General features: G+C 35.3%; 1 non-coding gene across 1 annotated transcript; it reads left to right on the top strand.

The window, feature by feature from the left end:
- The first annotated feature begins 8,527 nt into the window (after positions 1-8,527).
- LOC144457396 (U6 spliceosomal RNA) lies at positions 8,528-8,634 on the top strand. The gene has a single exon (XR_013486699.1). It is a non-coding gene; the product is annotated as a U6 spliceosomal RNA (small nuclear RNA).
- The last annotated feature ends 15,963 nt before the right edge of the window (positions 8,635-24,597 follow it).

The following is a 24,597-nucleotide window of genomic DNA, read 5'->3' as shown; positions in this document are numbered from 1 at the left end:
TTGATTATAGGGAAAAGATAAGTCACCAGTCATCAAACAGTTTGCAAAAGGAAGTTTAATTTGCCCTTGCAGAACCAGGATACAGAAGCATTTGGTTTTGTCCTCTCTTATCTCTTTATGTAAGCACATGTAGTAAGCAAAGAAGGATATTTGATTTGAATGGTCTCAGACATTCATCAGACAACAGGAAAAAACCCTGCAACAGCTGAACCAGAAGAAAGATGGGGTGCAGCAGTCTAGTAGCTGAGGTAGATTGAGGGATTAATGGGAAAGGCCCTTATTACTTTGGGGAAAAGGGAGTAGTACTTAATGGGAGGCATCCCAGCAAGCTAGTGGAAAGCCCCACCTCAGCATACCAGGAGGAGATCCTGAAACCCATGTGGTGGAGCAGGCAAACTCCAAAATCTGGACCTCCAAGTGCCTCACTGAGGGTGGGGGAACCAGTGGAAACCAGCTTGGAAAAACACAAGGTGTCTGGGCATTCTACAGCAACTGGCTCTCCCAGTGCCTCAGCAAAACTAAGAGAAGTAGCGCTTCAAGGGGCCTCAGGTAGATAAAAACTCTACAACATCCATGTTAAAGGAGTTAAAGAAAATGAAAGGAAAGAAAGGCCTGGGTGAGCAGGAAATCTCCAGAAGCCACACCACCCAATCCTACCCCTAGGGTTCCAGTGTTGCTGATTCCAGTCCAACACCAGGTAAGCTGCCAGAATCCTACAGCCTCCAACTGCCAACATTGGAAGCCCCAGCACACAAAGCCAGCAACCAGGTCCCAGGCTCCCAACACAAGAAGCTTGAGTCAGTGCCCTCTGCTCCCCAGCAGGAGAGCTCAATCTCTTTAAAGGCCAGGAAATAAGCAAATACCATGAACAAAAAGAAATATATGATAGATTCTTATTATGTAAAGAGTGAAGATCAAGGTAGAAATTCTGAAGAGGACAACTTTGTCAAAAAACCCACATCTGGAATCTCAAAAAGGAATATGAACTGGTCTAATGCCTAAAAAGCCTTCTTGGAAGAGCTCAAGAAGGGTTTTAAAAGTCAAATGAGAGAGGTAGAAGAAAAAATGGGAAAAGAAATGAGAGGTATACAAGCAAGAGTCAATAGCTTGGAAAAGGAAGTACAAAAATTAACTATAGAAAACAAGTCCTTAAAAAATACAATTGGCCAACTGGAAAAAAAAAGTACACTGAAGAAAACAAGTCCCTAAAAAATACAATTGGCCAAATAGGGAAGGAGGTGCAAAATCTAAAAGAAGAAAACAATTTGTTAAAAATTAGAATTGGGCAAATGGAAGCTAATGACTCTATGAGAAAGCAAGAATCAGTCAAACAGAAACAAAAGAATGAAAAAAATAGATGAAAACATAAAATACCTCATTGGTAAAACAATTGAACTGGAAAATTGATCCAGGAGAGACAATTTAAAAATTATTGGTCTACCTGAAAATCATAATGAAAAAAGAGCCTGGATAGTATCTTTCAGGAAAGCATAAAGAAAAACTGCCCTGAGGTCCTAGAGCCAGAGGGTAAAATAGCCATAGAAAGAATCCACCGATCACCTCTTGAAAGAGATCCCAAGTTGAACACCAAGGAATATAGTAGCCAAATTCCAAAATTGCCAGGTCAAAGATAAAATACTGCAAGCAGCCAGAAAGAAGCAATTTAAATATCATGGAACCACAGTCAGGATTACACAGGACCTTGCAGCTTCTACATTAAAAGACGGTAGGGTGTGGAATATGATATTCCTTAAGGCAAAGGAGCTTGGATTACAACCAAGGATCAACTACCAGTGAAAATGAGCATGATCTTTCAAGGAAAGAGATGGATATTCAGGAAAACATGGGACTTCCATACCTTCCTGATAAAATAGACATTCATCAAGTCTGAGAAGATCACTCTCCATATGGGTGGGATTTCCTTTGCCCTTAGGTGACCAGGAAGGGGCATCAGGAGAAACATGGAGCAATTAGGTCCCTAACACAGCTTTATCTCTTTTTAAGACTAATCAACCCCAGTTGGAAGAGGGAAGAGAATGTATGGGCCTAATTCACGTTATGAAAAAACGTTGATTGATATTAGTCTTATCACACTCCCCCAGTCTTAAAATGTTTTTACTGGACTATACAATGTCCTCCAAATATGATTTCAATTATTTCCTATTTTCCTCAGCCACATTTTCTACACTTCTTACCTCTATTTCTCTTCTTAGTCACTCCTCAACTGTTTTCTGATTTCCAATCTTATCACTTTGCTGTAACTGCTTTCCCCAAAGTTATCCACCATCTCTAGATTGTCAAATCTGTTGTTTTCTCAGCTGTCATCCTTCTTGTACTCTCTGTTGCAATTAATACTGTAAAGCACCCTCTTGTCCTAGATACTATCTCTTCTCTGGATTCTCCTGGCACTCATTTCTCTTAGTTCTCTTACCAGTCAGACTTTTCCTTAGAAAATGAAACTTTTTTTTTCTGGCTCATTTGCCTTATCACCATGATTTTCCCCAAGACTATGTCCTGAGACTTCTTATCTTCTATTTAAATTCTGTCTCTCGGTCATTTCTTCAGTTCCTATAGGTTTAACCAATATGTCCATGTAGATGATTCCTAGATCTATGAATTTATCTCCAGTCTTTCTCCTGAACTATGTCATCATTCTTGCCTCCCTCTACTTTGTCCCACTACTCAATGAATTACAGGGATTCTCTGTTTCTTCTATTATCACATTGGAATTCATCTGTTTGTTGTGTAAAGTTCTGAATGTGCCTACTTTTCAAGCTTTTCAAGGTATATAACCCATAAAAGCTTACTTACTGTGCCTCAACCATGATGCTTCACTTCACATCTCTGTGTCTAGGTTGGTTGTCTCTGAAGACTAGAATTCTCTCTCTTCTCACCTCTACCTCAAGGAATCTCAGGATTTATTCAGGATTCAGCTGAAACACTAAATTCATTCAGTCAACAAACACTTATTAAGTACCTCCTGTGTGCTCTGGCAAGTGCTAGGAATACAAATTAAAGCACAAACATACACACTAGACCCTACTATCAAGGATCTAACAATCTAATGAAGGAGACAATATTCAAACAATTACATACAGTCACGGTATATACAGGACAAATTGGAAATAACCAATAGAGAGAGCACATTAGCATTAAGAAAGGCTTCTTGCTGAAGGTGGGATTTTAGCTTGGACTTGAAGGAAACCAGGGAGGACAAGAGATGAAGATGAAGATGGAGAGAATTCCAGGCATGGTGGAGAGCCAAATTCATTAGTAAAATTTGACTGAAAAAATGAATATATTAATCCTTGACCCCAGAGGCAGACATAGAGTGAACATTAAGGAGAAAAGAGAACCCTAAATGGTTCAGGAAAACAATTTCACTACTTCTATAGATCAACAAACTGTCAAAGTTCAGGCCTTAGCACAAAGCTATTTTTTTTACATGGTTCCTGAAAGAGATACTGGTAAAGAACAGATGAAAACAAAGGACAAAACATTTAGAAGTTATTAGACATGAAAATTACTACAGAAAATTTCTAATAATCTGATATTGCTTCGAGACAAATTAACTACCTCCACATAAACTTAAAAAAAATTATTAATTTTTACTTTTCAACAGTCTCTTCCACAGATTTTGAGTTCCAAATTTTCTGGCCATCTTTCCCCTTGCCCCCAACAAGGTGCTGTGCATTCTGAACACACCTTCCTCCAATCTGCCCTCCCTTCTATCACCCCTCCTTCACTTATCCCCTTCCTCTTCTATTTTACTATAGGGCAGGACAGATTTCTATCTCTTATTTCTTGTATTTTATTTCCTGGTTGCATATAAAATCAGTTTTTAACACTTATTTTTAAAACTTTGGTTTCCAAATTCTCTACCTTCCTAACTTCTCACCCACCCTTATTGAGAAGGCAAGCAACTCAATACAGGTTATACATGTGTAGTCATGTAAAATGCTTCCATAATAGCCATGTTGTGAAAAACTAATTATATTTCCCTTCATCCTATCTTGCCTCCCCATTTATTGTATTCTTTCCTTTGACCCTGTCCCTCCTCAAAAACGTTTGCTTCTGATTACCCCTCCCCCAATCAGCCCTCCTTTCAACCATACCCCTTTCTCTTATCCCATTAGCACCTATTTTCCTGTAGGGTAAGATAGATTTCCATACCAGATTAAGTGTGTATGTTATTCCCTCATTAAGCCAAATCTGATGAGAATAAGATTCACTCATTCCCTCTCATCTCCCCTCAATTTCCCTCCATCGTAAAAGTTTTTTCTTGACTCTTATATGTGAGATAATTTATCCCATTCTACCTCTCCCTTTCTTCTTCTCCCAGTATAATCCTCTCTCACCCTTTAATTTTTTTTTTAGATATCATCCCTTCATCTTCAACTCACCGTGTTCTCTGTGTTTGTGTGTGTGTGTGTGTGTGTGTGGGTGGGTGGGTGTGCATTTTTTTTCCTCCTCCAACTACTCTAATACTGACAAAGGTCTTGTGAGTTACAAATATCATCTTTCCATGTAGGAATGTTAACAGTTCAACTTTAATAAATGCCTTATGATTTGCCTTTCCTGGTTTATCTTTTCATTCTTCTCTTGAGTCTTGTATTTGAAAGTCAAATTTTCTGTTCAGCTCTAGTCTTTTCATAAAGAATGCTTGAAAGCCCTCTATTTCATTGAATGTCCATTTCCACCCTAAAGGACTACACTCAGTTTTTCTGGGTAGTTGATTCTTGATTTTAATCCTAGCTCCTTTGACCTCCAGAATGTCATATTCCAGGCCTTCTAATCCCTTAATGTAAAAGCTGCTAAATTTTCTGTTAGCCTGATTGTGTTTCCACAATACCTGGATTGTTTCTTTCTGGTTGCTTTTCTCCTTGACCTGGGAACTCTGGAATTTGGCTATAATATTACTAGGAGTTTTCCTTTGTGGATCTCTTTCAGGAGGTGATCTGTAGATTCTTTCCATTTCTATTTTACCCTCTGGTCCTGAGAATATCAGGACAGTTTTCCTTGACAATTTATTAAAAGATAATGTCTAGGCTCTTTTTTTGATCATGGCTTTCAGGCATTCCAAAAATTGTTAAATTATCTCTCCTGGATCTGTTTTCCAGGTCAGTTGTTTTTCCAATGAGATATTTAAAATTGTCTTCTATTTTTTCATTCTTTTGGTTTTGTTTTATAATTTCTTGATTTCTTATAGAGTCATTAGCTTCCATTTGTTCCATTCTAAATTTTAAGGAATTATTTTCTTCAGTAAGGTTTTGGACTTCCTTTTCCATTTGGCCAGTTCTGCTTTTGAAGGCAGTCTTCTCCTCATTGGCTTTTTGCACCTCTTTTACCATTTGGGTTAGACTATTTTTAAGGTGTTTTTTCTTCAGTATTTTTTGGGGTCTCCTTTAGCAAGGTGTTAGGCTTGTTTTTCATGATTTTCTTCATCACTCTCATTTCTCTTCCAATTTTTTCCTCCATTTCTCTTACTTGCTTCTCAAAATCCTTTTTGAACTCTTCTATGGCCTGGTTTCTATTCATATTTTTCTTGGAGGCTTTAAGCTTTGACTTTGTTGTCTTGTTCTGGTTATATGTTCTGATCTTCTATGTCAACAAAGTAAGAGTCTATAGTCTGAGGTTTTTTGTGGTTTTTTTGCTCATGTTCCAAGCCAATTATTTGACATTTAAACTCTTTGTTGAGGTAGGGGTCTGCTTCCAGTATGGAGGATGTACTGTCCCAAGTTTCAGGGGTTTTGTGCAGCTTTTTTTAGAAATACTTCTAGAGAACTGTAAATTTTCCATTCTTCCAAGGTGGTATGAACAAAGGCAAGGTATTTACTCCTTTCCTGGTCTATGCTCTGGTCTGTGAGTGACCACAAGGACTCCTTTCTGTCTTGGAACTGTGAGTAGGATTCGCTCTCCACCAACACCACCATGTCAGTGCCCCTTCTTGCCCCTGGACTGCCACCCAGGACTGTGACCTAAATCCAAGTATGAGCATAGAAAGAGAATACTGACTCAGCAACAGCAATGATCCCTGCAATCTCCCATCTGATCTGTCTGTGGACCAAGAGCTCAGGAAAAAGCCACTGCTACCGTGGCCACCACCCTGTGGCTGTGCTAGGACTGGGGCCCAACTGTGCTCCTCTCTTACTGAGGTCCCACAAACTTTTCCTACTGCCCTCTTTGATGTTTGTGGGTTGAGAAGTCTGGAAACCACCACAGCTCCCCTTGATTCAGTCCCCTGAGGCCTCCTTGAGGCTAATTGAGGCTTTGTGGCCCATTCTTAACTGTACTCCTCTCCCTGATCAGCACAACAGACCTTTCTCAATAACCATCCAGCTTGTCTTGGGATGGAAATTTGTTTTACTCTATGTTTTTGTGGGTTCTTCTGCTCTAGAATTTGTTTAGAGTCATTTTTACAGGTATTTGGAGGTGTTTGGGGAAGAGCCCAAGCAAGTCACTGTTTTTACTCCACCATCTTGACTTTGCCAATATGAACTTTTATAAAATGCTTACTTGGGATATTTCCCTTCTCCCTCCCACTCCCACCCCAGACTAGTTTCATCTCCAAAGATCTCAGTGATATAATTATCATACAAAGCCAAAGAATTTATTTAATCCTTGGAATTGATTATCTTGGTTTAGCTCTTTACATATGATGGAGTGTCTTCAAATTGAATACATGCATTTTTCTTCTTTCAACTCTCATTCAATACCTCCTAATCTTCCTCTTCTTGTGTTCTACAAATCCACTGGTCACCAAATAACAGACAATTATGTTTTTCATCTTTATTCCTGGCTGTTCCACTTTCATACTCAGAGGTGAAATTGAGTCTTCTGAGCAACAAGCTAGATGAAATGTGCAAATAGCTGTGTGCTTTAACAAATATTTAATATGTTTGCTTAGTTAGTATGAATTTTTATCTGAAGAAGTAAGATCTATTTCTTGGATTTTTAAAAAATTTATTTTCTTTATGATGATGAATCATTGCAGTACCTGAACCTCTGTATCATCAATGTCATTTCCAAAATGTTTCAGTGATTTGACAGGGTGAGTTCCATTCATTCTTCCCCATTATTTCCACACCCTATCTTTGTTTCTACCTCTGGAATTTTTATAATTAATAGGTGAATCTTTCTTTCATCAGGAACCATGACTTCATGCAATTTCCCAACCATCTCCAGACACTTTTTCCTCCCTTCTTCCCTATCTCTTTTATGTTGCCTTCCTCATTAGAATATAAGTTTCTTGAGGACAAGGATTGTATTGTTTGCTTGTACTTGGATCACCATTGCTTAACACTGTGGATGGCAGGTAAACACTTTATAAATATTCTCTCTATTTGTCTATATATTAATCTACATATTCATTCAGTAAGCATTAATCAAGCCTACCCAAAATTAGAAATTGTGGTGTGTGAACATGGAATAGAATATCTTACTCTAGTATTTCTTGATATTAACTTCTGAAACTTATAGTACTATACTAGATCTCTTAAAATACAGTTCTATAATAGATTGCTTAAAACACAAGTGTCCTGTTATCATGCTTTAATGCACTGTAATCTCCTTCATATTGGTATTCCTTCTAACAATCCATATTGAAACCAATCTGCTTTCCATTCTTATGTACCTATAAATGTTCATCACATAGAGTGCACCAAAAATGTGGGTGATTTCAATGGATCATTCATTGGACATCCCTCACATGCATTTTTTACTCCATGAAAAGATTTGCTAAACTAGGCATTATGGTGTGAAATGCACAACTTGTGAAATAAAAGCTCACTTTAATGAGCTAATCAAGAATCTAATCAAGACACTAGAGTGCTAAGCCAAAAAATAGTGCATGAATTGAAAAAAAAATTGTTCATTGCTTTGGACATCTGTAAAATTTAATTATTTATCTCTAGCATTTTCTTTTACTCAAAAGCTGATGTTACCAATGTTGAAGATTATCTAAATTTGCAGGTACATTGTACAAACAATGGCCCTTTTCATGATGCCTAGTTTTTTCTCTTCTTTGCAGTGTCTGGTTTAATTATAAGGCTGCTTCATTGATCCACAGTCTGTCCTAAACTGAAAGATCTGAGAATCTTCCTAAAGTCATTTCAGTGTTATTTTATCTTCCTGATTCTTCATTTCAGGCAAATGTGTAGATGTTTCATAAAATCCTGACTAGTAGCATTTTGTGGGAATATAATAGAAGCTGACTCTGGAAGTGTTTAGCTTTCTGAAAGTTTTATTGTGCTCTTAGCACACCTCATGAACCATAAAATGAAAAAAAAAAGAAAATCGATTTCTTTTCTGAATAAGTTTAAGAATTCGACTACTTATGAAAAGGAAACCATCATACTGTAATCACACTTTCAAAACAAGTTTTAATTATAATAGAGCAAGTAATTAATCAATGCAGTTATCTTCTCAACTTTTGGTTAACTACTCAAAATAAAAATCAGCACAGTACCTCTAATTAGGTAGAATGATATTCAATGTGTGTTCAAATGATTAACAAGTATTTGGTTCCATGCTCTCTTCGGCAGCACATATTCTAAAATTGGAATGATACAGAGAAGATTAGCATGGCCCCTGAGCTAGGATGACATGCAAATTCATGAAGCATTCCATATTTTTTCTGATGCTGAGTGAAGTGAGCAGAACCAAGAGTACTTTGTACACAATAACAGCCACGCTATGCAATGACTATGATTGTTAAACTGAACCTTTCTCAGCATTGGGAGGATCTAAGACATCTCCAGAAAATGCTGTCCACCTCCAAAGAAAGAATTATGGAAGTCGAATCGCTATCACTTATTTTGACCTTCTGTTGAATTTTGTTTCATCTTTCTGATGGTTCTTATTGGTTTTAATTTTTACTTACAAATTCACTAATGTGAAAATATGTTTAATGGGTATGTAAATGTAAAGCCTATATCAGATTGTGCGCCATCTTGGGGAGGGTTGGGGGGAGGGGGAGAAAAATTTTCAACTCAAAAGCATATGGAAGTGACTGTTGATAAATCAAAATAAATTAATAAATTTTAAAAAAAATCAATAAAATAAAATAAAACAAGTATTTGGTTCCTAAAAAAAAATCACCATTTCCATTATGCTGCATGACTTCAAGGGGAAAACACATAATTAAAAAAATAGTATTGAATATTGAGTAGGATTGAAACATTGAGATATAAATGCTTATATATTTTTGTATACATATATGCATAACATAAATAGATAGATAGGTAGATAGATGGGTAGATAGGTAGGTAGGTTGATAGATAGATAGATAGATAGATAGATAGATAGATAGATAGATAGATAGATAGTGTGTTCCTATTCTCTAGATATTGTTTGGGCCATGACATTTTATGATTTTTTGTGTCATGGACCCCTTTGGTTGTCTGACTTCTTTTTAGAATAATGCATTTAAGTACTAAAAATGCATAGGGTTCCAAAATAAACCAATTATGCTAAATATGAAAATTATGAAGTTATCAAAATATGAAAGCAATAAGTTCACAGAGCCCAGATTCAGAACCTCTGGTTTTAGGGAATTTGCCCATTTAAATTCATTGCTTCTATAGTTTCACTTCTGTAAATTTCAGTGTTGCATCTTAACATTTATGCTATTTTACTCATTAGATGTGCTCTAGAAGATCCTTTATTGAGTGACATAAAGATTATACATTGATTCTTCCAGATAAAGAAAATGAATTCTAAAATTATCACATGGCTTCTTGGTGGCATGGTCATATTTAGGAATACTAAGATCCTTGTGGATGCTACGATATTTGTGGAAGCACCCACTCACCTCATATTTGTTAGATTTTCATGATATTCATTGATATTTATGAATCCATTTGGCACAGGAAGAGCAAGTTGATCTTAAAGGACAAGTCTTATCAAGTCATCATCCTCTCTCATTTCACTCCCAAGTTAGTTAACTTCAGTGGCTTCTTAATAGCTCTAGGATCAAATATGAGCTCCTACATCTAGCACCTAAAGCTCTTTAAAGCCTGAAACCTTCCAACTTTCCATATTGCCCCCCTCTACACACTGTGATTCATCAATACAGGCTTATTTACTGTTCTGCAACAGAATTTTGTGCCTTTTTTCTGGTAGTCCACCATTCCTCGAATGCTGTCCCTTCTTAGTCTCACCTCTTAGAGAGTCTGGTTTCCTTCAAAATAGCTCAGACTCTACCTTTTACATAAAGTAGATGCTCTTAAATGCAAATACACTCTCTCCCCAAACTATATATTTATTTATTCTGAATTTATCCTGTATACATATGTGTGTACATATTTTCTTCCTCATAAAATATAAGCTCATTAAAAGCAGGGATTTTCTCATTTTGTCTTTGTGTCTCTAACACTTATCATGGTGCCTGGCATATAGCAATCACTTAATAAGTGTTTATTGATTGATTGATTGATGCAAAATTCCTTTTTTCTTGTCTTGGTTGAGGCTCTTCTTATTATATAGCTGTAAGTTTTCTCGAACATGAAATCCCAATACACACATGAAAACCTAATTGTAATATCTAATGCCTACCTGCCATTGCTAGTGTATATAAATGATTACAAAGAGAAATCACTTTCTTATAAAAGTTGCTTTTTATTTACTTTGAACTTATAAATTATAAAAAGCTGTAAATTGATACTATATGCCTCATTATATACGTGTGTGTGTGTGTGTGTGTGTTTGTGGGCCTGGACATAAGCATTTTCTGAATAACCATAGTGAGACATAGAGGCAGAGTTCTGATATGTATTCCTTCATCTCAATATCACTATGATGGTCTCAGGAGAGGGAGTCTAGGAATAGTCTGACCAGGTAGTCTACCAGAAGGAAAATTCATCAAGTTGGAGTTATGTAAAAGTGATGAATTTACTTCAGATTCTTAGGAATTTTCACTAATTTCTAGCAATTGGTTGGGGAAAAGGCTGACAAGGTCATTAGGAAATTTAGCACAAGCCTCCCACGTCACTCTCAGGATGAATTAAATTTTTACTATTGAAGCTAAGTTCTTTTTTAATTTTGACTGGTCTTTCGATAGAATCATTTCTTAAAGGTATATATAGAACTAAAAAAAACTGTACATATTATAGTTCCTTAACTTGTCTTCCTGCCTCTTGTCTATCCTTTTTTCTATTGCATCCTCTACATCACTGCCCATGTAATCTTCTTAATGTACTACTTTGAACCTATCATTCTTCTACTCAAAAAACTATCTGTGGATCCTTGTTTCCCACATAGTAACATATTTAAGTTTGTCAGTCAAGGCCATTCAGACTCTGAATTTACCCGTCCAGCCTTATCTCATATTATTCTTTTCTCATTTTATTCTCTTCTTTCTCCAGGTTCTGTTCACCAGCCTTGAATGTACTCAGTCATAATATCTATCTGTTGAAGTCTGTCCTTACATTTAAGGTCCAAATCAGAGGCCAACATCTTGATGAATGTTTTCTAGCTCTAACCTAAGCCTAATTCCAAGCCATAGCAGAAAACAATCCTTCTCTACTCAAATTCTTCATTACATTTTGCTGATTTCTCTCTTTCATAATCATCATTCATCCTTACAATGTAACTAATTGTGTATTTATTCTTCCTTCTTTATTGGGCTTCTTAACTGCCTTATACTGTCAATTTCAATAACCACCCCCCACAATACCTTTCATGTGGGAGGTCTTCATAAATGTTTAAATACTGATACTTTGTGATTTAATTCCAAAAATAGAAAACTATATTGCTGGAGCTATAAGAAGATATAATTAATGAAAGTATTAAATAAAAAGTCTCTACACCAATTCATCCACAAAAATCATTCATTATGACCATGTTGAATTTATAGTAGCAATGCAGAGATACTTCAACATTAGAAAAGTTTTCAAAATAATTATTTCAAAATAATAATAATGTTTTCATAAAAATCCACAGCCATATAATTTTCTTAATAGATGATAGAAAAAAGAGTTTGACAAAGTAGAAAACTCATTCATAGGGGGGACCCCATACATAATGTAGGAATACAGGAATCTTTTTAAAATCCCAAAAAGTATATACTCAAGATGAAAATTAAAAATCATATTAGTATGTACTAGAAGCTTTCTCAACAATTATAGAAATAAAGCAAGGATTGTTACTTTCCTTTTAATATTTCATATAGTTCTAGAAATCCTAGCAATAACAATAAAACAAGAGAAATAAAAGAGGCAAATATAGTCAAAGAAGAGATAAAACTAACCTATCTCTGATGACATTATGGTTTACATAGAAAATCCTAGGGAATCTGCCAAGATACTACTTGATACAATTAATGGGTCTAACAAGTGCAGACTACAAAATAAACCCACAAAAAATTGACTGCACTTCTATATAAGAACAAAATTTAAGAGGTAATAATAAGAAGGGAACTCCTATTCCAAATAACTACAAGATGCATAATGTATTTGGGGATAAATCTACCAAAGCACACAAAATGCTTATATAAAGTCAGTGGCATAATGCTCCAAAAAGAAATGATGAACATTATACAGCTGGAGGAATATTCAGTGCTCATGGCTAGGTCATACCAATATAAAAAAAATGACAACACTATAAAAATTAATGTACAGTTTTAATGCTATACAACTCAAACTATCTTTACAGAATTTGATAACAATAACAAAATTCATAACCAAAAAACATTCCAAAGGTTGTGGTCAAAAACATAAGAAAAACCATAATTAAACTCATAAAATAATGCTCCAAATAACTTAAAATGAGAGAAATTCAAATTAAATCACCCTACAAATTGGCAAAAATGACAGAAATGGAAATCATTAATATTGGAAATGTTATGAGAAGATAGGCACACTAGCATCCTGTTTGGTGGATCTTTGAGTCAATAAAACTGTCTTCATAATCCATTTGTAATTATGCAAATAAAAGGACTGAAATGGCAATACCTTTTGACCCAGAGATTTTACTACTAGAATTATACTGAAAGGAGGTTGTTCATAAGAAGAGTCTCCAAAGCAACACTATTTGCAGTAGCAAAGAATTGTAAACAAAGTGGATGGCCCCTGATTAGGGAATGACTAAACAAATTGTCATACATGGATATAGGGAAATATTATGATGCTGTAGAAAATGACAAATATATGAATAGAGACAAGTAGTGAAAGATTTGCATGATCACATAAAATGAGCACAACAATGTAAATGTAAAGAACAAGCACCAAACAATAAAATGTGAATGTTGCAAAATTACAAAGAATAAGTCTGACTCAAAAGAAAAAAAATATGAGAAGAAACTCTGTTTCACTCCTTTGCAGCAAGGGAAAGTCAATGATGTAGGTTACTGCATTTATTTTCAGAATTTTTCAATGTATTAATCAGTTATACTATCTGTGTGACCTATGAGCAAGTCACTTAATACTTAACACTCTAAGCAACCCTTTAGGACCATAAATTAATAAGATGATACAGTAAATTCCCTTATCTGAGAGATCTCTGTAAAATGAAATCACAGGTATAGTCTCAGACCCTGTTCCTACTATTTTCCAGGCATTGTGCTAGATGTTGGGCATACAGGGCCAAATGAAATAATAGTCCATGCTTTTATGGAGTTCATATCCTACTTGTGGATGGAGAAAGGCAAATGATATAACCTATGCACAAATAAGTGAAGACAAGGTAATTTGAACTTATGAGGTTATGCTTCCCAAAGAAGGGGACACGTAAGTTGAGCCTTGAAGGAAGATAAAGAGGACGAGATGATAAAGGAGTCCACTTCATGTAATGGGGGATACTTTGTGCAAGTGCACGGAAGCAGAATATGAAACATTAGTTTTGAGAAAACAATAAAATTCTAGTTTGGCTAGAATGTAAAGTGCTTGTGAAGGAGAGAAAAATGAAACAAAGCTACATAGATTTTTATGAACAATTTTTTTTAATTCCAGTAATGTGAATTGAATCCAATATAGATTGAATCTAATGTAGACTCACGAGCAGTTGAAGTTTATTATCCTTTGGACCTTTTGAAGACTACATGTATATATCATTTATACATATACGTAATTTATACATACACATATACATATACAATAAAATAGAAACATTTATCATAGAATATCTAGCTGCTAAATTATTTTTTCCTATACTGTACATGTATTATCCTTAAGTTTGGAAACTAAAACCATGAACTGTATTTATTTCCAAAATCTTCCCTCCTTTTCTCTGGAAATTTTTACTTTAAAATCCAAGAGGGAAGGATTGTACAAATATCTAGGTCTGAGTATTTCTATGCCCTCTGCAACCTTTACTTAGAGCAACATCTTGAAATGATAAAAAGAGCCTAAGACCTACAACAAGAGAACTGTTCTATTCTCTATTATATCCATAATAATTTCCTCATCTATAAAGTAATGAGGTTGGACAAGATGATCTCTAAAGTTCAATTCAAGAGCTGGAAGGGATTTTAGAGATTATATAGCTCAACATCCTGTTTTTATAAATGAGGAGCCTGAAATGAAGAGAAGTGAAATGACTTGCCCAACAAAACATAGACAATAACTAGATAAGTTGGGCTTATATCCCAAGGTTCTCACTCTTAATTGAATTTTTTCTCCCATTTTACTAAAGTCCCTTTTTTTCTGAAATCTTATTTTATTACATCTCAGATTTTCTCTCCCTCTGTACACTAATTCAACAATTGTTTTATTTTAAGCAATGAATGACAGAGTCCATTGTAATCAGTTTCTTAAAATAGCATCCCATGCTTTTGAGAAATTCCAGAACAAAAGGTTTTCTGAGGGGGGTGATAGGAAATCCTTATTCCTGAATTCCTTAATCCACTTGACAAAATCACTAAAAGGACAAGATGTTGGTATCAGATTCGAAGTGACCTATTCTGTAAGGGTGTGAGATTAAAAAGTCCTTTTGGATTCTGACTAGCTGAATTTGTAGTCTAGATGTTTTGGAGGACAATTGTATCAGATTTAATATATTGTGTGGAACTTCAATCCTAAAATTATTTATTGTAACCACAGTTAGAGAACATAAACTAGCTCAAAGAAAAAAATTTCCCTAAGGGCTGTTTTTCTCAACTCTTACTGCCAGGGTCAGTTTTAAACACTGAGTGTCTCACACTTGAACACATAAATGACAGCACAGAAAAATAAATTTCCAGAAGAAAGCTCACTGCTTCTGTCAATTCTCAGGCATGTTTCCTTACCATTTCATATGCAAATGGACTACTCAAATTTTGAAACAGTTTTTTGCTTAATATATGTAAAACCTGTATATGTGACCACAATATATATATATATATATATATATATATATATATATAGGCACCCTATAATTTCAGTAATTTCATCAAATAATTTGGTAAATTCAATTGATCAAGGGTCCTCTGATCAACTCCTGCTATACTTAGAATATCAGGACTTTGAAGTTTCTGTATCTGTGAGAGACAGGAAGAAGATGATTTATAAATAAATTTAGTTTAGTATTAGATGTATCTTTCCTTTTCAAATGGTGTTTTAGCAACTTTGACTCAACTAGAAAATGGATGAGGCAATGCAATGTTGGAATATCCTCAAAAAAATGCAAATAAATCTAATAATTGAAACATAGATCCTCTGGATGAGAATTGTATAGGCAATGCCAAATACTCCCCCCACACACACCTTAGGCTGGATTCAAAAAATCAGTTACTTGTCTTCTATGAGCATGATTTTGTTACCTTAAAAAATATATTAGTGTGCACACAATTGGAAGGAATGGCATTGAGGAAAAATATTTTTCATAAATTTGATTTCCACACTTGGGAAGGGGAAGGGTGCCATAGTGTACAGGGCTTTAATTTGAAAAGATTTCATTGGTTGGTACCATGGGAAATGGGAGGATAAGTTTTCTTTAACTGTCTACTGGCTCAGGTTCATGTCCTATCAGTGTTTTTACTGTGTAAATAAAACCTTTTCTATGTTGAATGCTTTTTTTTTAAGCTGGATGTCTGAAGGGCAAAAATGGTCTCTTCATGAAGGACAAATAAAGCCAGATAGTGAATTTCCCAAGATTACCTTGAATAGAAAAAGAGGCTGGAGATAGGAGAATATTTATTCAGAAATATTCCCCAATATTACACCAGGTCCACCTGTCAAGAGTTATAAGAGTTATAAATATGGTACTAATAATTAATCCATTTATAAGTCAAAACTTTTAAAGGATAAATAATATGACAGTTTGCATGTTCCAGTGCAGTACTAGAGTTGTCCAACTCTTTGTCTAATCATGTTTTGATTTTAAAATATAATCCAAACATAGATAATTGTATTTTTTTAGGCAGTGATATTTCCTGTGCTTCACTAATGTGACTTTTGAAAACTAGATTTCTAATTTTAAAGTTTAAGCTTGCCCATATCCTATTATTTTATCTTGGTTGTCAACAAAGGGAAATTTTAACACCACCACCACAACAACAATAAAAATAAACAAAGAAACAAAGCTTTACCTCAGCATAGGGAAAGCACTCAGTTCTTGCATATGTAACAACACAAAACCAGCACAAAGATGAGGTGCCTTTTTGATAAACCATTGTTTTATAACCTGACACTATGTTTTGACAGACTGTGAAGACTAAAGTTACTGTGAACACTGTTCTCCAATTTACCTTTGCAATGCTCAATTATTTTGAGCTTTCCATGGAACAGGGATTCATCATCTCTAGCAAGAAGTCAGAAGATGTCAAAATGCAAATTTGTCTTTTTTATCCTTTTACTTCAAATGAAAGACTACTGGCAAAATGACAGAAGATGTAAGATGGAAGCCCCCAGTAAAATGTCAGATCTTTACCCACAGTGAGTTAGATATAGTATTAAGAAAAAAAGTCGTGTCAGGATTGACTGCAAGCATACACTGAGTGAGCTTTCTGAAATGAAATGAAGAATCAGGCAAACAAAAGGATTTGGTGCATTGCTTACCCCAGTGTGCAATTTAATAGGCACAGACAAGATTTGATACATTGGTCGTTGATTTGCCCTGTCCTGAATGTCAAAGAATTTTTTCGTGGGTAGGTTTGTGACATGAAAGCCAATAAATACAAGCACAAATAATATTTATGATGACTTTGTTAAGTTATGTATTCATATGTGGGTCTTCTGAAATGATTATGTTTGTGTTAAAAAGTCCTTTAATCAGATTCTCTAAGAAGTTTAGGACTACTTTGTGTAGTGTTTATGGAAAATAAGAAATTTTTAAAATGAGAGGATTGGGACTTCAGCTTCCAGGAGCCAAGATGGTGGGGTAAGAAATACCTCTCTAAGGAAGTAAGTAGCTCTTACCCTCCCTTATCAAACTCAGAAAGCCCAGAAAATACCACCCCAGGAAAAACCCTGGAACAGCTAAGCCTGAAGAAAGATGGGGTGTAGCACTGCAGTATCCCAGGTAGCTTGAGGGATTAGTGGGAAAGGTCCCTCTTGCCCTGCGGGAAGGGAGACAGTACAGAATGGGAGGCATCCCAGCAAGCTAACAGAAAGCCCCACCTCAGCATACCAGGGAGAGATCCTGAATGCCAGGTGGTGGAGCAGGCAAACACCAACACCTGGACCCCAAGTACCTCAGTGAGGGTGGGGGAACTGGTGGAAACCAGCTCAGAAAACCACCAGGTGCCTCAGCATTCTACAGCAATCTCCTAGTGCCTCAGCAAAACTCTGTGAATTGCTCCAAGGGGCCCCAGGAAGATAAACATTCTGCAACATCCATCTGAAAGCAGCTGAAGAAATCAAAAGGAAAGGAAAAGCAGGCAATGTCCAGGGGCCAGACTACCCAATCCTACCCCTAGAGTTCCAGCATTGCTGATTCCAGCTCAACACCAAGTAAGCTGCCAGAACCCTGCAATCTCCAACTGCCAACATTGGAGGCCCCAGCACACAAAGCCAGTGACCAGGTCCAAGTATCCCAACACAGGAAGCTTGGATCAGTGCCCTCTGCTCCCAGCAAGAGAGCTCAATCTCTGTAAAGGCCAGGAAATAAGCAAACAACATGAGCAAAAGGAAACATATGATAGATTCACATTGTGAGAACAGTGAAGATCAAGGCAGAAGTTCTGAAGGGGACAACATTGTCAACAAACCCACATCTGGAACCTTAAAAGGGAATATGAACTGGTCAAAAGCCCAAACCTTCTTAGAAGAGCTCGAGAAGGATTTTAAAATTCAGATGACGAGAGGTAGAAGAAAAAATGGGAAAAGAAATGAGTGGTATGCAAGAAAGAGTCAATAGCTTGGAAGAGGAAGGACAAAAACCAACTGTAGAAAACACGTTCTTAAAAAATACAATTGGTCGACTGGAAAAAAAAAACTACACTGAAGAAAACAAGTTCCTAAAAAGTACAATTGGCCACCTGGAAAAAAAAAAGTACACTGAAGAAAACAAGTCCCTAAAAAATATAATTGGCCAACTGGAAAAAAAAAAGTACACTGAAAAAACAAGTCCCTAAAAAATACAATTGCCAAATGGGGAAGGTGGTACAAAATTTAATAGAAGAAAACAATTTGTTAAAAATTAGAATTGGGCAAATGGAAGCTAATGACTCTATGAGAGCAAGAATCAGTCAAAAAGAAACAAAAGAATGAAAAAAAGTGATGCAAATGTAAAATACCTCATTGGTAAAACAACTGACCTGGAAAATCAATCCAGGAGAGAAAATTTAAAAATTGTTGTTCTTTCTGAAAATCACAATGAAAAAAGATTCTGGACAGCATCTTTCAGGAAATCATAAAGGAAAACTGCTTTGAGGTCTTCAAACCAGAGTGTAAAATAGCCAGAATCTATCAATCACCTCTTGAAAGAGATCCCAAATTGAAAACACCAAGCAATATAGTAGCCAAATTCCAAAATTACCAGGTCAAATAGAAAATACTGTAAGCAGGCAGAAAGAAACAATTTAAATATCATAGAACTACAGTCAAGATTACCCAGGACCTTGTAGTTTCTACATTAAAAGACTGTAAGACATGGAACATGATATTCTGTAAGGCAAAGGAGCTTGCATTACAACCCAGGATCAACTACCCAGTGAAAATGAGCATGATCTTTCAGGGGAAGAGATGGATATTAAACAAAATAGGGGACTTCTAAACCTGCCTGTTTAAAAGATCAGAGCTCCACAGAAAATTTCATCTTCAAATACAAGATTCAAGAGAGACATTAAAAGATAAATTGGCCAGAAAGATACAACATGTTGCTAATAAGGGCAAACTGTTTACATCCCTGTAAGGGAAGACTACACTTGTAACTCTTGAGAATTGTATTGTTATTACCAGGTTAAAGGGGTGTACATAAAGGGGGTGGATATAAGTTGACTTTGATGTAATGATTGAAAAAAAATCTAATCTAGTAGGTTAAATGGATTCAGTAAGTGGATTAATCTGATCTAACCAAGAAAATGTGCTGAGGGAAAAGGAAAGGAGGCAGACAAGGGTAAATTACATTACAGGAAAAGGCACAAAAACCTATTACAACAAAGAGAAAGAAGGGAGGGCAATGAGTGTTGTTCGAATCTTACTCTCAACAAATTTGCCTGAAGAAGGGAATAACATAATCAGTTAGGTATAGGAATCTAACTTGCCCTATAGGCAGTAGGAGGGAAAAGGGGAAAGAAAAGGGAGGGGAGATAGAAGGGAGGGAAGAAACAGCAAGGGTAAAGGGGAAGAAATGGGAAAGAGCTAATAGACGGGAAGAGGGACTGAAGGAGGCAATGGTCAGAGGCAAAATACTAGTGAGGAGAGAAAAGAAGAAAGGAGAAAGAAAAGCATAAACAGGGGGAGAAAGGATGGAGAGAAAGACACAGATAGTAATTATAACTGTGAATGAGAATGGTGAACTCTCCCATAAAGCAGAAGTGCATAGCAGAATGTATTAAAAACCATAATCCTACAATATGCTGTTTACAGGAAACACAATTGAAAAAAATGACACACACAGGGTAAAGGTAAAAGGCAGGAGCAGAATATATTGTGTAGTTGAAGAAAAAAAACAAGAAAACAAAACAGGGGTAGTAATCCTGATCTCAGACAAAGCAAAAACAAAAATAGATCTTATCAAAAGAGCTAAGGAAGGAAACTACATCCTGCTAAAAGGCACCATAGACAATGAAGTAACACCATTAATAACATATATGCACCAAATGGTATAGCATCCAAATTCTTAGAGAAGAAGTTCAGGACATTACAGGAAGAAATAGACAGCAAAACTCTACTAGTGGGCAACCTCAATCTCCCCCTCTCTGAACTAGATAAATCTAAGCACAAAATAAACAAGACATTAAAGGAGGTAAATAGAATATTAGAAAAGTTAGGTATGATAGACTTCTAGAGAAAACTGAACAGGGATAGAAAGGAATGTACTTTTTTCTTGGCAGTACATGGCATATACACAAAAATTGACTATGTACTAGGGCATAAAAACCTGACAATCCAATGTAGAAGGACAGAAATATTAAATGCATCTTTTTCAGACCATGATACAATAAAAATTACATGTAATAAAGGGCTATTGAAAGATAGACTAAAAATAATTGGAAACTAAATAATCTAATCCTAAAAAATGATTGGGTGAAACAACAAATCATAGAAACAATCAATAATTTCATTCAAGAGAATGACAATAATGAGACAACATACCCAAACTTATGGGATGCAGCAAAAGCAGTTCTTAGGGGAAATTTTATATCTCTAAATGCTTACATAAATAAAATAGAAAAAGAGGAGATCAATTATTTGGGCATACAACTAAAAAAAAAACTAGAAAAAGAACAAACTAAAAATCCTCCATTAAACATCAAATTAGAAATATTGAAAAGCACAGCAGAAATTAATAAAATTGAAATTAAGAAAACTATTGAACTAATAAAACTAAGAGCTGGTTTTATGAAAAAGCCAATAAAATAGATAAAATTTGAATAATTCAATTTAAAAAAAGAAAGAAGAAAACCAAATTACTAGAAAGAATAAAGGGTGAAGCACCACCAAGGAAGAGAAATTAAAACAATAATTAGGAATTTTTTCCCAACTATATGCCAACAAATTTGACATCTTAGTGAAATGGATACATATTTACAAAAATATAAATTGCCCAGATTAACAGAAGAGGAAGTAAAATACTTAAATAACCCCATCTCAGAAAAAGAAATTGAACAAGCCATTGATGAACTCCCTAGGAAAAAATCTCCAGGGCCAGATGGATTTACATGAATTCTATCAAACATTTAAAGAACAATTAATTCCAATACTATATAGACTATTTGGGAAAATAGGTGAAGAAGGAGTTTACCAAATTCTTTTTATGATACAAATATGGTGATACCTACACTGGAAGAGTCAAAACAGAGAAAGAAAATTATAGACCAATTTCCCTAATGTATATAGATGACAAAAATTTAAATAAAATATTAGCAAATAGATTACAGCAATTTATCACAGGAAGAATACACTATGACCAGGTAGGATTTATACCAGGAATACAGGGCTGGTTCAGTATTAGGAAAACTATCAGCACAATTGATCTTATCAACACCAAAACTAACAGAAATCACATAATCATTTCAATAGATACAGAAAAAGCTTTTGACAAAATACAACATCCATTCCTATTAAAAACACTAGAGAGCATAGGAATAAATGGAGTCCATAAAATATTAAATAGCATCTACCTAAAACCTTCAGCAAGTGTCATCTGTAATGGGAACACACTAGAAGCATTTCCAATAAGATCAGGGGTGAAAAAAGGATGTCCATTATCGCCACTGTTGTTCAATATTGTACTGGAAACATGTTCTCTTTAGCAAACAGAAGAAAAAGAAATTGAAGGTAATAGAATAGGTAAAGAAGAAACAAAGCTATCACACTTCACAGATGACATGATGATATACTTAGAGAATCCTAGACAACCAGGTAAAAAACTACTTGAAATAATAAACAACTTTAGCAAAGTTGCAGGCTATAAAATAAACCCACGTAAGTCATCAGCATTTCTATATATTACCAACAGAGCCAAACAGCAACAGACAGAAAGAGAAATTCCATTTAAACTTACTGTAGACATTATAAAATACTTAGAAGTCTACATCCTGAAACAAACCCAGGAACTCTATGAACACAATTACAAAACACTTTTCACACAAATAAAATCAGATCTAAATAATCGGAAAAACATCAGTTGCTCATGGGTAGGCTGAGCTAACATAATAAAAATGACAATCCTACCTAAGCTAATTTACTTATTCAGTGCCATGCCAATCAGACTACGAAAAATATTTTATAGAGTTAGAAAAAATAACAGGATTCATTTGGAAGAACAAAAGGTCCAGAATATCAAGGGAACTAATGAAAAGAAATTCAGGTGAAGGTGGCCTAGCCATTCCAGATTTTAAATTGTATTATAAAGCAGCAATCATTAAAACTATTTGGTGCTGGCTAAGAAATAGAGTGGTGGATCTGTGGAATAGGTTAAGTATGCAAGACACAGTAGTCAATGACTATAGCGATCTATTATTTGATAAACCCAAAGACCCCAACTTCTGGGATAAGAACCACTCTTTGAAAAACTGCTGGGAAAACTGGAAAAGAATATGGCCCAAAATAGGCATAGATCAAAATCTCACACCATATACCAAAATAAAGTCAAAATGGGTTCATGATTTAGCTATAAAGACTGAAACGCTAAGCAAACTCGGAGAGTAAGGAATAATTTACCTATCAGATTTATAGAGAACAGAAGAATTCATGACCAAACAGGGGATAGAGAACATTACATAATGCAAAATGGATAACTTTGATTACATTAAATTGAAAAGTTTTTGCACAAACAAAGCCAATGCAACCAAGATTAGAAGGAGAGTAGAAAATTGGGGAAAAAATTTTAACAAACAGGCTGTCTGATAAGGGTCTCATTTCTAAAATATATAGAGAATTAAGTCAAATTTATAAGAATACAAGTCATTCCACAATTGATGAATGGTCAAAGGATATGAACAGGTAGTTCTCAGATGAAAAAATCAAAGCCATCTATAGTCATATGGAAAATGTTCTAAATCACTATTGATTAGAGAAATGCAAATCAAAACAACTCTGAGGTACCACATCTTATCTATCTGATTGGCCAACATGACAAAACAGGAAAATGATAAATTTTGGGGAAGATGTGAGAAAATTGGCACACTAATGCATTGTTGGTGGAGTTGTGAAATTATCCAACCTTTTGGAGAGTAATCTGGAGCTATGCCCAAAGGACTATACAAATGTGCATACCCTTTGACCCAGCAATAGCACCCCTAGGGTTATATCCCAGAGAGATTCTAGAAATGGGAAAGGGACCCACTTGCAGAAAAATATTTACAGCAGTTCTTTTTGTGGTGGCAAAGAATTGGAAATTGATAGCATGCCCATCAATTAGGGAATGACTGAGCAAGTTGCGGTATTTGAATGTAATGGAATACTATTGTGCTATAAGAAATGACGAACAGGCTGACTTCAGAAAAACCTGGGAAAACTTGTATGGTGTGATACTGACTGAAATAAGCAGTACCAGGAGAATGTTGTACACAGTAACAGCCACATTGGGTTGATGACTAATATTGATAGACTTAACCCTACTCCGCAATACAAGGATCTAAGACATCTCCAAAGGCCTCATGATGCAAAATGCTATCCACAAAGAAGAAAGAATTATGGAGTTTAAATGCAGATGGAAGCATGCTATTTGCTATTTTTTTCTTGTGTTGTGTTTTGTTTCCTTTTTCTAGTGGTTCCTACTATTGGTTCCAATTCTTACTTACAACATCAGTAATGTGAAAATATATTTAATAGGAATGTAAATGTATAGCCTATATCATATTGTGTGCTGTCTTCAGGAGGGAGGTGGAGAGAAAGGGGGACAAAAATTAAAAACTTAAAAGCTTATGGAACTGATTATTGATAATTCAAAATAAATTAATTAAAAAATAAATACAGTGAAGGAGTTGGACCAAAGATTTGTAGCTATAAATTCTCTCATCCTATGAAGTGGTTAAGGACAATGGCAATGAAGTAGAAAGTAGAATTCCACTGATGAAGGACAATATGACATTGAGGATAATGGACAATGGTTTTTGTTTAACCTATTCTCTTGAAATGTTTAAGAAAATACTGTTAAACATGTGTCCTAGATCACATATAGGAGCCATGGGAACAGGAACAGAGGCAAGTGAGTAAGGTCACTTGCTAAATTTAAATTTATATGAGCGTAAAAATGTAGACTACTTATGTGTGTATGTGTGCTTACTAGGTGAGTGTTGATGCATTGTTCCTGACTAACAATCCATATTTTAATCTGATAAACTCTAATTTACCATTAGATCTGAGATAGGAGCTCCAAGAGGAATGTCTCCCAATTAGTCACGTGTAGCATATGTATATATGTGTGTATGTGTTTGTGTGTGTATATACACATACAGTCATAGATGTGTGTGTGTGTGTGTGTGTGTGTGTGTGTGTGTGTGTGTGTGTGTGTAGGAAGTCACTAATTACTCATCTGAGTCTATTCCTCCTGTCTTCTAATAGTATTCTTTGC

This window comes from Phascolarctos cinereus, unplaced genomic scaffold (genome assembly GCF_003287225.1).
Source record: "Phascolarctos cinereus isolate Bilbo 61053 unplaced genomic scaffold, phaCin_HiC Scaffold_4;HRSCAF=312, whole genome shotgun sequence".
Lineage (NCBI taxonomy): Eukaryota > Metazoa > Chordata > Mammalia > Diprotodontia > Phascolarctidae > Phascolarctos > Phascolarctos cinereus.
This window is presented reverse-complemented; position numbering and strand designations above follow the sequence as displayed.